The 14601-nt window shown below is 41.3% G+C and overlaps 1 pseudogene across 1 annotated transcript; it reads right to left on the bottom strand.

Annotated features, from left to right (window-relative positions):
* Positions 1–12854: 12854 nt before the first annotated feature.
* LOC308616370 (interferon regulatory factor 3-like) lies at positions 12855–14181 on the bottom strand (annotated as a pseudogene). The gene is made up of 2 exons: positions 13594–14181; positions 12855–13498 (listed from the first exon to the last, which is right to left on the bottom strand). The product of its transcript is annotated as an interferon regulatory factor 3-like (transcript).
* Positions 14182–14601: the final 420 nt, after the last annotated feature.

Genomic DNA, 14601 nt, shown 5'->3' with positions numbered 1-14601 from the left:
GGTTCCCTTTTCTCCACACCCTCTCCAGCATTTACTGTTTGTAGACTTTTTGATGATGGCCATTCTGACCGGTGTGAGGTGATACCTCATTGTAGTTTTGATTTGCATTTCTCTAATGATTAGTGATGTTGAGCATCCTTTCATGTGTTTGTTGGCAACCTGTATATCTTCTTTGGAGAAATGTCTATTTAGGTCTTCTGCCCATTTTTGGATTGGGTTTTTGTTTTTTTGATATTGAGCTGCATGAGCTGCTTGTAAATTTTGGAGATTAATCCTTTGTCAGTTGCTTCATTTGCAAATATTTTCTCCCATTCTGAGGGTTGTCTTTTTGTCTTGTTTATGGTTTCCTTTGCTGTGAAAAAGCTTTTAAGTTTCATTAGGTCCATTTGTTTATTTTTGTTTTTATTTCCATTTCTCTAGGAGGTGGGTCAAAAAAGATCTTGCTGTGATTTATGTCATAGAGTGTTCTGCCTATGTTTTCCTCTAAGAGTTTTATAGTGTCTGGCCTTACATTTAGGTCTTTAATCCATTTTGAGTTTATTTTTGTGTATAGTGTTCGGGAGTGTTCTAATTTCATTCTTTTACATGTAGCTGTCCAGTTTTCCCAGCACCACTTATTGCAGAGGCTGTCTTTTCTCCATTTTTGCTCTTGCCTCCTTTATCAAAAATAAGGTGACCAGGGCCTCCCTGGTGGCGCAGTGGTTGAGAGTCCGCCTGCCGATGCAGGGGATGCGGGTTCGTGCCCCGGTCTGGGAGGATCCCATATGCCGCGGAGCGGCTGGGCCCGTGAGCCATGGCCGCTGGGCCTGCGCATCCGGAGCCTGTGCTCCGCAACGGGAGAGGCCACAACAGTGAGAGGCCTGCATACCGCAAAAAGAAAAAAAAAAAAAAAATAAGGTGACCATATGTGTGTAGGTTTATCTCTGGGTTTTTTATCCTGTTCCATTGATCTTTCTGTTTTTGTGCCAGTACCATGCTGTCTTGACTACTGTAGCTTTGTAGTATAGTCTGAAGTCAGGGAGCCTGATTCCTCCAGCTCCGTTTTTCTTTCTCAAGATGGCTTTGGCTCTTCGGGGTGTTTTGTATTTCCATACAAATTGTGAAATTTTTTGTTTTAGTTCTGTAAAAAATGCCATTGGTAGTTTGATAGGGATTGCATTGAATCTGTAGATTGCTTTGGGTAATATAGTCATTTTCACAATGTTGATTCTTCCAGTCTAAGAACATGGTATATCACTCCATCTGTTATTATCATCTTTCATTTCTTTCATCAGTGTCTTATAGTTCTCTGCATACAGGTCTTTTGTCTCCTTAGGTAGCTTTATTCCTAGGTATTTTATTCTTTTTGTTGCAGTGGTAAATGGGAGTGTTTCCTTAATTTTTCTTTCAGATTTTTCATCATTAGTGTATAGGAATGCAGGAGATTTCTGTGCATTAATTTTGTATCCTGCTACTTTACTAAATTCATTGATTAGCTCTAGTAGTTTTCTGGTCGCATATTTAGGATTCTCTATGTATAGTATCATGTCATCTGTAAACAGTGACAGCTTTACTTCTCCTTTTCCGATATAGATTCCTTTTATTTCTTTTTCTTCTTTCATTTCTGTGGCTAAAACTTCCAAAACTATGTTGAATAATAGTGGTGAGAGTGGGCAACCTTATCTTCTTCCTGATTTTAGTGGAAATGGTTTCAGTTTTTCACCATTGAGGACGATGTTGGCTGTGGGTTTGTCATATATGGCCATTATTATGTTGAGGAAAGTTCCCTCTATGCCTAATTTCTGGAGGGCTTTTATCATAAATGATGTTGAATTTTCTTGAAAGCTTTTTCTGCATCTACTGAGATGATCATATGGTTTTTCTCCTTCAATTTGTTAATATGGTGCATCACGTTGATTGATTTTCATATATTGAAGAATCCTTGCATTCCTGGGATAAACCCCACTTGATCATGGTGTATGATCCTTTTAATGTGCTGTTGGATTCTGTTTGCTACTATTTTGTTGAGGCGTTTTGCATCTATGTTTGTCAGTGATATTGGCCTGTAGTTTTCTTTCTTTGTGACATCTTTGTCTGGTTGTGGTATTAGGGTGATGGTGGCCTCGTAGAATGAGTTTGGGAGTGTTCCTCTCTCTGCTATATTTTGGAAGAGTTTGAGAACGATAGGTGTTAGCTCTTCGCTAAATGTTTGATAGAATACACCTGTGAAGCCATCTGGTCCTGGGCTGTTGTTTTTGGAAGATTTTTAATCACAGTATCAATTTCAGTGCTGTGATTGGTCTGTTTATATTTTGTACTTCTTCCTGGTTCAGTCTCGGAAGGTTGTACTTTTCTAAGAATTTGTCAATTTCTTCCAGGCTTTCCATTTTATTGGCATATAGTTGCTTGTAGTAATCTCTCATGGTCCTTTGTATTTCTGCAATGTCAGTTGTTACTTCTCCTTTTTCGTTTCTAATTCTATTGATTTGAGTCTTCTCCCTTTTTTTCTTGATGAGTCTGGCTAATGGTTTATCAATTTTGTTTATCTTCTCAAAGAACCAGCTTTTAGTGTTATTGATCTTTGCTATCATTTCCTTCATTTCTTTTTCATTTATTTCTGATCTGATATCTTTGATTTCTTTCCTTCTGCTAACTTTGGGGGTTTTTTGTTCTTCTTTCTCTAATTGCTTTGGGTGTAAGGTTCGGTTATTTATTTGAGATGTTTCTTGTTTCTTGAGATAGGACTCTATTACTATAAACTTCCCTCTTAGAACTGCTTTTGCTACATTCCATAGGTTTCGGTTAATCGTGTTTTCACTGTCACTTGTTTCTAGGCGTTTTTTGAGTTCCTCTTTGATTTCTTCAGTGATCTCTTGGTTACTTAGTAATGTATTATTTAGCCTCCATGTGTTGGTATTTTTTACAGATTTTTTCCTGTAACTGATATCTAGTCTCATAGCGTTGTGGTCGGAAACGATACTTGATAGGATTTCAATTTTCTTAAATTTACTGATGCTTGATTTGTGACCCAAGATATGATTTATCCTGGAGAATGTTCCATGAGAACTTGCGAAGAAAGTGTATTCTGTTGTTTTTGAGTGGAATGTCCTATAAATATCAATTAAGTCCATCTTGTTTAATGTATCATTTAAAGCTTGTGTTTCCTTATTTATTTTCATTTTGGATGATCTGTCCATTGGTAAAAGTGGGGTGTTAAAGTCCCCTACTATGATTGTATTACTGTCGTTTCCCCTTTTATGGCTGTTAGCATTTGCCTTATGAATTGAGGTGCTCCTATGTTGGGTGCATAAGTATTTACAATTGTTATATCTTTTTGGATTGATCCCTTGATCATTATGTAGTATCTTTCCTTGTCTCTTGTAATAGTCTTTATTTTAAAGTCTCTTTGGTCTGATGTGAGAATTGCTACTCTAGCTTTCTTTTGATTTCCATTTGCATGGAATATCTTTTTCCATCCCCTCACTTTCAGTCTGTGTGTATCCCTAGGTCTGAAGTGGGTCTCTTGTAGACAGCATATATATGGGTCTTGTTTTTGTATCCATTCAGCCAGTCTATGTCTTTCGGTTGGAGCACTTAATCCATTTACATTTAAGGTAATTATCGATATGTATGTTCCTATTACCATTTTCTTGATTGTTTTGGGTTTGTTATGGTAGGTCTTTTCCTTCTCTTCTGTTTCCTGCCTAGAGAAGTTCCTTTAGTATTTGTTGTAAAGCTGGTTTGGTGGTGCTGAATTCTCTTAGCTTTTGCTTGTCTGTAAAGGTTTAATTTCTCTGTTGGAGCTGAATGAGATCCTTGCTGGGTAGAGTAATCTTGGTTGTAGGTTTTTCCCTTTCGTCACTTTAAATATGTCCTGTCACTCCCTTCCGTCTTGCAGAGTTTCTGCTGAAAAATCAACTGTTAACCTTATGGGGATTCCCTTGTATGTTATTTGTTGCTTTTCCCTTGCTGCTTTTAATATTTTTTCTCCATATTTAATTTTTTTTTTTTTTTTTTTTTTTTTGCAGTACGCGGGCCTCTCACTGTTGTGGCCTCTCCCGTTGCGGGGCACAGGCTCCGGATGCGCAGGCTCAGCGGCCATGGCTCACGGGCCCAGCCGCTCCGCGGCATATGGGATCCTCCCAGACCGGGGCACGAACCCGTATCCCCTGCATCGGCAGGCGGACTCTCAACCACTGCGCCACCAGGGAGGCCCCATATTTAATTTTTGATAGTTTGATAATATGTGTCTTGCTGTGTTTCTCCTTTGATTTATCCTGTATGGGACTCTCTGTGCTTCCTGGACTTGATTGACTATTTCCTTTCCCATATTAGGGAAGTTGTTGACTATAATCTCTTCAAATATTTTCTCAGTCTCTTTTTTTTTCTGTTCTTCTTCTGGGACCCCTATAATTCGAATGTTGGTGTGTTGAGTGTTGTCCCAGAGGTCTCTGAGACTGTCTTCAGTTCTTTTCATTCTTTTTTCTTTTCTGCTCTGTGGTTGTTATTTCCACTATTTTATCTTGCAGCTCACTTATTTGTTCTTCTGCATCAGTTATTCTACTGTTGATTCCTTCTAGAGAATTTTTAATTTCATTTGTTGTGCTGTCCATCATTGTTTGTTTGCTCTTTAGTTCTTCTCGGTCCTTGTTAAACGTTTCTTATATTTTCTCCATTCTATTTCCAAGATTTTGGATCATCTTTACTATAATTACTCTGAATTCTGTTTCAGGTAGACTGCCTGTTTCCTCTTCATTTATTAGGTCTGGTGGGTTTTTACCTTGCTCCTTCATCTGCTGTGTGCTTCTCTGTCTTCTCATTTTGCATAACTTACTGTGTTTGTGGTCTCCTTTTCGCAAGTTGGAGGTTCATAGTTCCTGTTGTTTTTGGTGTCTGCCCACAGTGGCTAAGGTTGGTTCGGTGGTTTGTGTAGGCTTCCTGGTAGAGGGGACAGGTGCCTGTGTTCTGGTGGATGAGGCTCGATCTTGTCTTTCTGATGGGCACGTCTGCGTCCGGTGGTGTGTTTTGGGGTGTCTGTGACCTTATTATGATTTTAGGCAGCCTCTTTGCTGACGCGTGGGGTTGTGTTCCTGTCTTGCTAGTTGTTTGACATAGGGTGTCCAGCACTGTAGCTTACCAGTCGTTGAGTGGAGCTGGGTCTTTGCATTGAGATGGAGATCTCTGGGAGAGCTTTCACCATTTCATATTATGTGGGGCTGGGAGGCCTCCAGTGGACCAATGTCCTGAATGCGGCTCTCCCACCTTAGAGGCACAAGCCTTACACCCGGCCAGAGCACCAAGACCCTGTCAGCCACATGACTCAGAAGAAAAGGGAGAAAAAAAAATAAATAAATAAAATAAAATAAAATAAATTTATTAAAATAAAAAATTTAAAAATTATTAAAAATTAAAAAAATTAAAAAGTAATTAAAGAAAAAAGAAAGAAAGAAGAGAGCAACCAAACCAAAAAACACATCCATCAATGATAACAAGCTCTAAATGCTATACTGAAAAAAACCCCAAAAAACAGACAGACCGAACGTTAGAACAAATGGTAAAAGCAAAGCTATACAGAGAAAATCATGCAAAGAAGTATACACATACACACTTACAAAAAGAGCAAAAGGAAAAAAAAATATATATATATAAAAGGAAGAGAGCAACCAAATCAATAAACTAATCTACCAATGATAATAAACTCTGAATACTAAACTAAGATAAACATAAAACCAGAAACAAATTAGATGCCGAAAGCAAACCCCAAGTCTACAGTTGCTCCCAACCTCCTCCACCTCAATTGTGGGATGATTTGTTGTCTATCCAGGTATTCCACAGATTCTGGGTACATCAAGTTGATTGTGGAGATTTAATCCGCTGATCCTGAGGCTGCTGGGAGAGATTTCCCTTTCTCTTCTTTGTTCACACAGCTCCTTGGTTTCAGCTTTGGAGTTGGCCCCACCTCTGCATGTAGGTCACCCTCTGGCATCTGTTCTTTGCCCAGACAGGACGGGGTTAAAGGAGTGGCTGATTAGGGGTCTCTGGCTCACTCAGGCCATGGGGAGGGAGGGGTACGGAATGCAGGGCAAGCCTGCGGGGGCAGAGGCCGGCGTGCCATTGCATCAGCCTGAGGCACACTGTGTGTTCTCCCCAGGAAGTTGTCCCTGGACATGGGACCCTGGCAGTGGTGGGCTGCACAGGCTCCTGAGAGGGAGGTGTGAATAGTGACCTGTGCTTGCACACAGGCTTCTTGGTGGCTGCAGCAGCAGCCTTAGCGTTTCACGCCCGTCTCTGGTGTCCGCACTTACAGCCGCGGCTCGTGCCCATCTCTGGAGCTCATTTAGGCGGTGTTCTGAATCCCCTCTCCTTGTGCACCCCGAAACAATGGTCTCTTGCCTCTTAGGCAGGTCCAGACTTTTTCCCGGACTCCCTCCCAGCTACCTGTGGCACACTAGCCCCCTTCAGGCTGTGTTCATGCAACCAACCCCAGTCGTCTTCCTGGGATATGACCTCTGAAGCCGGAGCCTCAGCTCCCAGCCCCCATCCGTCCCAGCGGGTGAGCAGACAAGCCTCTCGGGCTGGTGAGTGCTGGTTGGCACCGATCCTCTGTGTGGGAATCTCTCTGCTTTGCCCTCTGCACCACTATTGCTGCGTTCTCCTCCATGGCTCCAAAACTTCACCCTCGCCACCCCTTGTATTCGCCAGTGAAGGGGCTTCCTAGTGTGTGGAAACTTTCCCTCCTTCACAGCTCCCTCCCAGAGGTGCAGGTCCTGTCCCTATTCTTTTGTCTCTGCTTTTTCTTTTTTCTTTGGCCCTACCCAGGTATGTGGGGAGTTTCTTGCCTTTGGGGAAGTCTGAGGTCTTCTGTCAGTGTTCAGTAGGTGTTCTGTAGGAGTTGTTCCACACGTTGATGTATTTCTGATGTATTTGTGAGGAGGAAGGTGATCTCCACGTCCTATTCCTCCACCTACTTGAAGGTCTCTCCCGCAGACAATTTTTGTCAATCAAATTTACTTACTTATTCGAGTTATAACATTAGAGGTGTGCTATTTTCATTTGACCTGCTCTTAGCACTTTGGTGGTCTCAGAAGCTTTGCCATAAGCTTAATCATTCATAAACCAATCCATAAGTCCATCAAAGGAATTCAGGTCACTGGAACTCTAAGGCATTATAACTGAAAGGTCATGAAGACTCTCTTGACTGTCACTGGACTCTTGTTGGCAGAGCCCATGCTTTGTAATTCTTTTCTCTCTGTCCTTAGTACCTAGTATAAATCTGGATATAGGTTTTAAATATTTAAATCGAGCTATACTGTCTGTTTCCATGACGCTGAATTTGCCTTTGTGATTTGGTTTTCTAATGATATTGGGAAACCTTTGGAACTATTCAAGGAGAGGAATGATTGGAGAAAAGTGGGCACGTTTCCAATAGTGGAAATGTGTAGGAAAGTAGGCAGGGGTTGAATGGCTATTAGACCTTCTGTCTTTCTTTGAAAGACGCAGGCCCATAATGAAGTTAACTGTGAGATTTCCTTTCTAATCAGGAGTATGTCTGTCTAATCAGGTCAGGAATGTACTTTAGGGAATTCCTATGCAAGCACCAGACCCGCAGTGATCCAAAGTCCTGGCAAGGATAAAGAGTCATCCCAAATTTTCTAGAGATGACTATTGGTCTTTAAGTTTAGTGAGAAACAGTATGAACCAGCAGTCACCTGGTCTGAATCCTAGCCCTGCCAGGTCCTCTGTCCCTTGGATTCCTCATGTTTAAAATGAAGTTATTAATGAAATCTATCTCATCGGGTTGTTCTGGGGAGTCTATGAAATGATGCATCCATTAAGTGCTTAATAGAGGTAGGATTCTGTTCATCTATTTCGTTTTTGTAAGCAGATCCCAGAAGAGAACCAGAAGCCAGGTGGTTCTCACTCTCACCCAATCTCAACCCAAGGAAGAATATGCTGGGCCATTTGGCTGGTCAGTTCTTTATTGACCAAAATGCTCTAACACAATGTATCACTAAGCTCAGCCATTTGCATTCCATCTTTTTCCTTTTTTAAAAATAAAATCACTTTTTTGTTAAAATAAATTTATTTTAAAAGGAAACTTAAAAAATACTCCTGTAAATGGAAAACCAGTTTCATCTGCTGCAATTTGAAAGCAAAAGTACATTTCGTTAAAACAGTAAAATGCCATTGAATTCCAATTAAATGATGTTGCCTGCCTACGTCTGAACTTGAGGCCTAAGCAATTTGTTAAAAAGGGAGAATGAGTAAGTGTTATAGAGGAATTGAAGACTAGCCCTAAACTGAGGCTTTCTCCTTGATGTCATCAAAGGAGTGAAGGAGAAATGAATCACTTTCTCACTGTGTGATTCACTGTTACTTGCTTTGTGTTGGGGTACCCTCAGCTTTGGAAAACTTTGTTCCAGTGTATTATAAAGGAACTGGAATGATGCAAAGAACCAAAAGGAGGGCAGAATCCTACGCATTTTCTGTGTCATAAATGTTGGTTGAACCACCTCTGCATCTGGTGAAAGTCTTACTTGCATTTTTTTCCTCTTAATTTTTTTTTTTTTCTTTTTTTTTTGCGGTACGCGGGCCTCTCACTGTTGTGGCCTCTCCCGTTGTGGAGCACAGGTTCCGGACGCGCAGGCTCAGCAGCCATGGCTCACGGGCCCAGCCACTCTGTGGCATGTGAGATCCTCCCGGACCAGGGCACGAACCCGTGTCCCCTGCATCAGCAGGCGGACTCTCAACCACTGCACCACCAGGGAAGCCCCATCCTCTTAATTTTTAATAAAAGACAATAGTCTACTAAACATAGTTGTAGTCTTTCCTCTACATAGGATTTGAAGTGAGTGCTAAAGGCAGCTGTGTGAGAGGAGAAAGTAGGAAAGTGAGAATGCATCTTACCATTCTATTAATATTAAAAAAATAATTCAGCTGGTTAAATCCAAGTAAAGTCTGTAGTCTAGTTATTGTATTATGCCAATGTCCTAGTTTTTATACTGTATTATTGTTATATATGATGTTATCATTGAGGGAAGACTGGTGAAGGGTGCAAGGGATTTCTCTGTACTACTTCCATGTTTGCAACTTCTTGTGAGTCTATAATTATTTCAAAACAAAACAAAGGAAATAAACCAGTAAAAAATTAGCCGAAGTCTTACAAATATGTCCTTATTTGATTCTGAAATACCGCTTCTAGAAATTTATACTAATGCAACAGGTATATACCCCAGTATGTTCCTCATATAATTATTTATGGTAGTTGAAAACATCCTTAGTGTCCAACAATAGGGGAATGGGTAAATGGGTAAATAAATTGTGGCATAGATAGATAGTTAGATATTACAACTATTGAAAATTATAGTGGAGATGTATATTTAATGACATAAAGGACATTCACAATTAAGTAAATATAGAAACTTACAAGCCATATGAGCCCAGGTTATTTAAGAATGATATGTAGATATATAATATTGAGACTAGAAGAATGTATGCCCAAATATCAGTGACAGTTATCTCTGGCCACTGGTCTTATCAATTGATTTTAATTTTTTTATTTTGCTCCTGTGTATTTGTAGTTTTTCTACAATGAACGTATGTTACTAGTGTAATAAATTTTTCAAAGATAATAAAACTAGCTTAAATCATTATAGATTTACTAAAACATTTACAACAGAGTTAAATCCTGTAACACTAATAATCTATACATTACAATTGATAAGATAGCCATTGAAAAGAAAAATAAATCACAAAGCTCCGAAATTGCTGTATGTAGATGTTAATCCACAACAGATACTGTGCCTTACAAAAGAAAAGGGCTGTGGTCAGTTACTTCACTCATAACCTGTCTTTCTCCTCTTCCTTCACTGTTTCCTTTCTGATGAAGTCAGTAAATGTTTTGATTCAAAACCATGAGCAGGATGCACCCTTAGTACTTATTAAACTCAGGACAAGTCTGTGCAAGAGCTGACTATTTCCCTAGGCTATTGAGTAACCACGATCTTGTACTTTTGATCACAGTTGGGAAAGTTGCAAAACTTAGTAATTCCTTACTTGCCCCAATTAGTCCTACATGCCTTTCTTCATAGGTAGGTCTTCTAGGATAATATGAAAATACATGATAAACAAATGTCTTCCTCTTTTTTAAAAAAATATTATTTATTTAGTTGCGCTGGGTCTTAGTTGTGGCAGGCGGTCTCCTTAGTTGTGGCATGTAAACTCTTAGTTGTGACATGCACGTGGGATCTAGTTCCCTGACCAGGGATTGAACCTGGGCCCACTGCATTGGGAGCACAGAGTCTTAATCAGTGTGCTACCAGGGAAGTCCCCTATCTTCCTCTTTTTTAAAAGAGAGAATTAGAATTATTTTTCTGTAACTGACTGTAAATCAGTTAGACATTTTTTTGGGCCCTGTGATGGTGCTGATTATATATTAATTATATAAAATATTACTTACTGACTTGTCCCTGTAAATTGTTTCTCTTCCAAATAATCCCTGTTCTATGGTGCAGGAACCATGTTTGTGTTACTCATTTGTGCCTGAGACAAATAAGTGCTTAATAAATATTTGCTGAGTGGTGAGGATGACTCATTTGTGCTTGGAATTCTTACTGCAATCCTAGGGAGAAAGCCTGGGACTTGGAATCTGCAGACATGTTTTGGAAACTCACCTCTGCCACTAACAGCTCTGTGACCCCAGGTGTTCAATAGCTCTAAGCCCCATCCACAAAAGTGCTATCAGTAATATGTAATTCTCAGGCATGGCATAAGGAATAAACCTCCTAATATGCATTGGTAGCCTTAGAACAGTATCTGGTACAGAGTAGTTGCTTGAAAGATATTAGTTGACAATGCCTGAATTCCTCATTTTGTCCTAGCTGTAACTGGCCTCTTTCTGCCATTGTTTCTGACTTACTATAGTGGTTAAGTGTGTAAGCTCTGAAGTCAGAAGGCCTATGCCATCTTTTTAAAAAAATTTTTTATAAGAATATAAGATTCTGCACAAAGAACTATAACCCTAGTATTACCCCAATCTTAATAGATTAGGAGACAGTCTTAGAGAGGTTTATGTTTTGCCCCAGCTAGTGCTTGGGGGAACGTCAAGACTTATGCCCAGGCAATCTCTACTCTTAACTTCAAGTCATCCCATTTGCTACATTTATTATTAAAAAAAGACACTATTTTTGTTAATTCCTTATTGTAATTTTGATCCAAGATTTTTATTTTTAGTTCCACTCAGTAGAGCCCAAACCTTGGAAACATAAGCAGCCTTCACACAGTAACATCGGGTTAATCTACAGGGAACAGAAATGGAAATAAGCCTGAAACATAAATGGAGAAAATATAGGGGGTATTTTTTTTAGATGAAACAATGAGAAGTGCCAAAAACTAAATAAAGACTAGTCAATATATTTGGATAAAAATTCCTTTTGTTTTTAACAGCAATGGAGAATTCCATAAATATAACCAGAATTATTATCTCATTTTGTTTTCACTCCCAATTTATGACTGTGAAATAACTTGTCAGCTAGAACTCTAAAATATATTTGTCCTGCTGCATCTGCCTTTTCCATTTGCAATATTATCTTTGTGGAAATCATCTATGGTTAGATTAGGAGTATAGGAGTACGGTTATTGAAGAAGAAGGCTCACATGTTGGACAGTTCATCTCTTAAAAAAATTTTTTTTTATCGAAGTATAGTTGATTTACAGTGTTGTGTTAATTTCTGCTGTACAGCAAAGTGATTCAGTTACACACGTATACATTCTTTTTCATATTCTTTTCCATTATGGTTTATCACAGGATGTTGAATCTAGTTCCCTGTGCTATACTGTAGGACCTTGCTGTTTATCCATTCTATATATAATAGTTTGCATCTGCTAATCCCAAACTCCCAGTCCTTCCCTCCCCCACCCCCCTCCCCCTGACAACCACAAATCTGTTCTCTGTGTCTGTGAGTTGGACAGTTCATCTCTGGTGCCTGTCTCTAAACTCAACTACTCCTTGCTCCTTGCTTGGGGCAAAAAATGGCTTGGATTCTAAACCAACTTCAGTATTTTGGCATTATCTATTGAAATTTTAAATATATGTTCCCTTTTGCTCAGTAATTTCACATTTAGAAGTTTATTCAAGAGAAATGCCCAAATATACAAAGATATATATAAGGGTTTTTACTGTTACCTTCTTTGTAATTAATGATAAATATCCATCAGGAAGGGATTGTTTATATATACCATAATGTGGTCATACAGAGGAATACATAGATAGATAAAATAAAAAAGAGAAGATTATAGGCAGTGTTCATAATACTCATACTACAGAAGGGTTTTGAAAGGATAGACATCAATGATTACAAACTCAAATGCATATGGGGGCCAGACTGGTTTTATAAATGGGTCAGGTAGGTACTGTGACAACCTTGAGGGCACACCCTATGTGAAATCAACTGGCGCCACTCAGCTTCAGATAATCATTGCTAATGGGTTGGTGGATTTTTGGATTTTCCGAGAAAAACTGTAACTTTTCGTGCTACTTTGTGGTAGTCTGTCTCCTTCTCTGCCACCTTCAGAGCTCCACAAAAATATCTCAGTTACATGAACCTTTCGATTTTTATTTTGTGGCAACTAATAGAAATATTTTAAAAATATTTTAAACTGGATTTTGTCTTGCGGGCTCACAGCATGTCAACCTCTAAAATACTCTTAACCATGGCTCTCTCTGGAGAATCATATTATGGGCCAATTTCCACTCTCTATACGTTGCTTTATGTTTGAGGGGTTTTTGGCCTGTCTCAAGAACCCGTTTTTTGGTCGAGGTGAGGGCTGAGGGGGCTATACCCATGATGAGCAAGGGTTCAGGCCTTCCTAGTGACCTAGAAATCCATGTCCTTGACCAGGTCTTGGAGATAAGCCTTGTACTGGTTCAAGGTGAGGGAGAGTAAGTGGCTGTTGGAAATGTGCAGGTTCAAGGTATGCCCCAGCGAGGAGGTATCCTCTAAATGGGCCATATCTGGCAGGGTGCTGAGGCACATGGGAACAACCTTGACCACCAGGAGCCTCTTGATAGACAGCTGGTCCTGGGACCACGACTCTCCAGCAAGAGAATTACAGGGTGTAGATGGTGTCTGCTTCCTTCCCTGAAGATGATCAGGTTTGCCACAAAAGATTCCAGGTGGAACATGCCTCCTTTCTTGCCCTTGGGGACCTCACCATCGTGCTGGTGACCACCATCAGGAAGGCGGTCTAGCCCATGGCCCAGTACCAGTGGCAGTGCCCCAGCCTCTGGGCCCAGAGCTGCTGCCAAGCTCTCTGCAGAGCTCCCCGCTTCCTCCCCCCACCTCCCTGCAAGGCAGCTCAGCACAGCCTCATGTAGCCTGTCATACCCTGGGGTCTGACAGTCTTATTGGCTACCCTGTCCCCTGCATCTGACCCCACCAGCCACAGGCCCCTGGGGCAGAAGACAGTCTGCTGGAAGACTTGGTAACCAGGTAGGAGGTGGTCCCCTTAAACTTCCACTCTGAGCAGTGATAGCAGCAATATTAAGAGAGAAGGATGAGAGAGTGTAAGGGGCTGTCACCCCAGCTCCAGCCCCTCCCATGCCACAGCTGGTACTCATCTTCCTCAGGCAAGCTGCCTCAGTGGGCTTTTGGGAGTTGGAGCGGGGGTCCGAGTTAGGGCAGGGAACAGGGATGTTTAAGGTGGGGCTCAGCAAAAGCTGAGGAGGGTGCTCAGGGTCCACACCCAGGCTCTAGGGCCCCCATCTGGTAATGGGGCCAAGCCCATGTCACTCAGGGAGTCAGAGGTACCGCATCTGCCACTGGTGTCTGGAGAGGTATCTGGCTCAGGAAAGTCGCCAACTCCTGAGGTCACAAACTCGTAGATCTAGTGCAGATCCTGGGAGGTCTTTGCTCTGTCCTAGGCCAAATGCAATAAAATACTTCCTTCTGGTTTAGGGCAGACCGGAAATTCCTCTTCTGGGTCAGCAGGTTGGGCTTATCCTTCCCAGGGTTTTAGGATCTCTAGCCTTGGCCCAGGCTGGAAGATGCGGAAGTCCTCCTGCTGAGCATCCTGCCGCAAACCATTCTTCAAAGTGATGTAGAGGCACATGCGGCTCTGGTCCAGGCAGGCCACACCCTACGGCTGCCCCAGGCCCAGCTGCCACACAGGCCAAGGTAGGATCTGAGGCTTTGGGGTTCCCATGGTCCAGCTTAGAGGCTCGGTACACGCAGGGTGCTGGGACCTAGGCCTGCTCTTGGACTCCAGGTAACTCTTGAGCTCACAGCTGCACGTATCCGTCCCCTTCCTGGCAGCTGGGCTTTAGAGTGGTGGAGCTTTCTTTTCTATCTACTGCTTTTATGATGAATACAAACACACAAACATACTTACACTGAGCTTGTGCTAGAAAGGTCTGAACCAAAGTGAGTTTCCAGACCATTTCAGACTGGAGCCAGTTTCAGGATTTTGGCCTAGCTTTGGTTTTGTTACTGATCGCAAGTATCTTGAGTCTGGTGGATACCCCTGGGCTCATCTAGATAATGAGCTCATCTGGATACTGCTTTGGACTAGGGTTTCTGCAGCCTTGAGATACTTCTGGCTGTGTTGGACCGTATGGGTCCTTGG

This window comes from Mesoplodon bidens (assembly GCF_964165515.1).
Source record: "Mesoplodon bidens genome assembly, chromosome: 4".
Lineage (NCBI taxonomy): Eukaryota > Metazoa > Chordata > Mammalia > Artiodactyla > Ziphiidae > Mesoplodon > Mesoplodon bidens.
The sequence above is the reverse complement of the archived record's forward strand: the minus strand, read 5'-3'. Positions and strand labels throughout refer to the sequence as shown.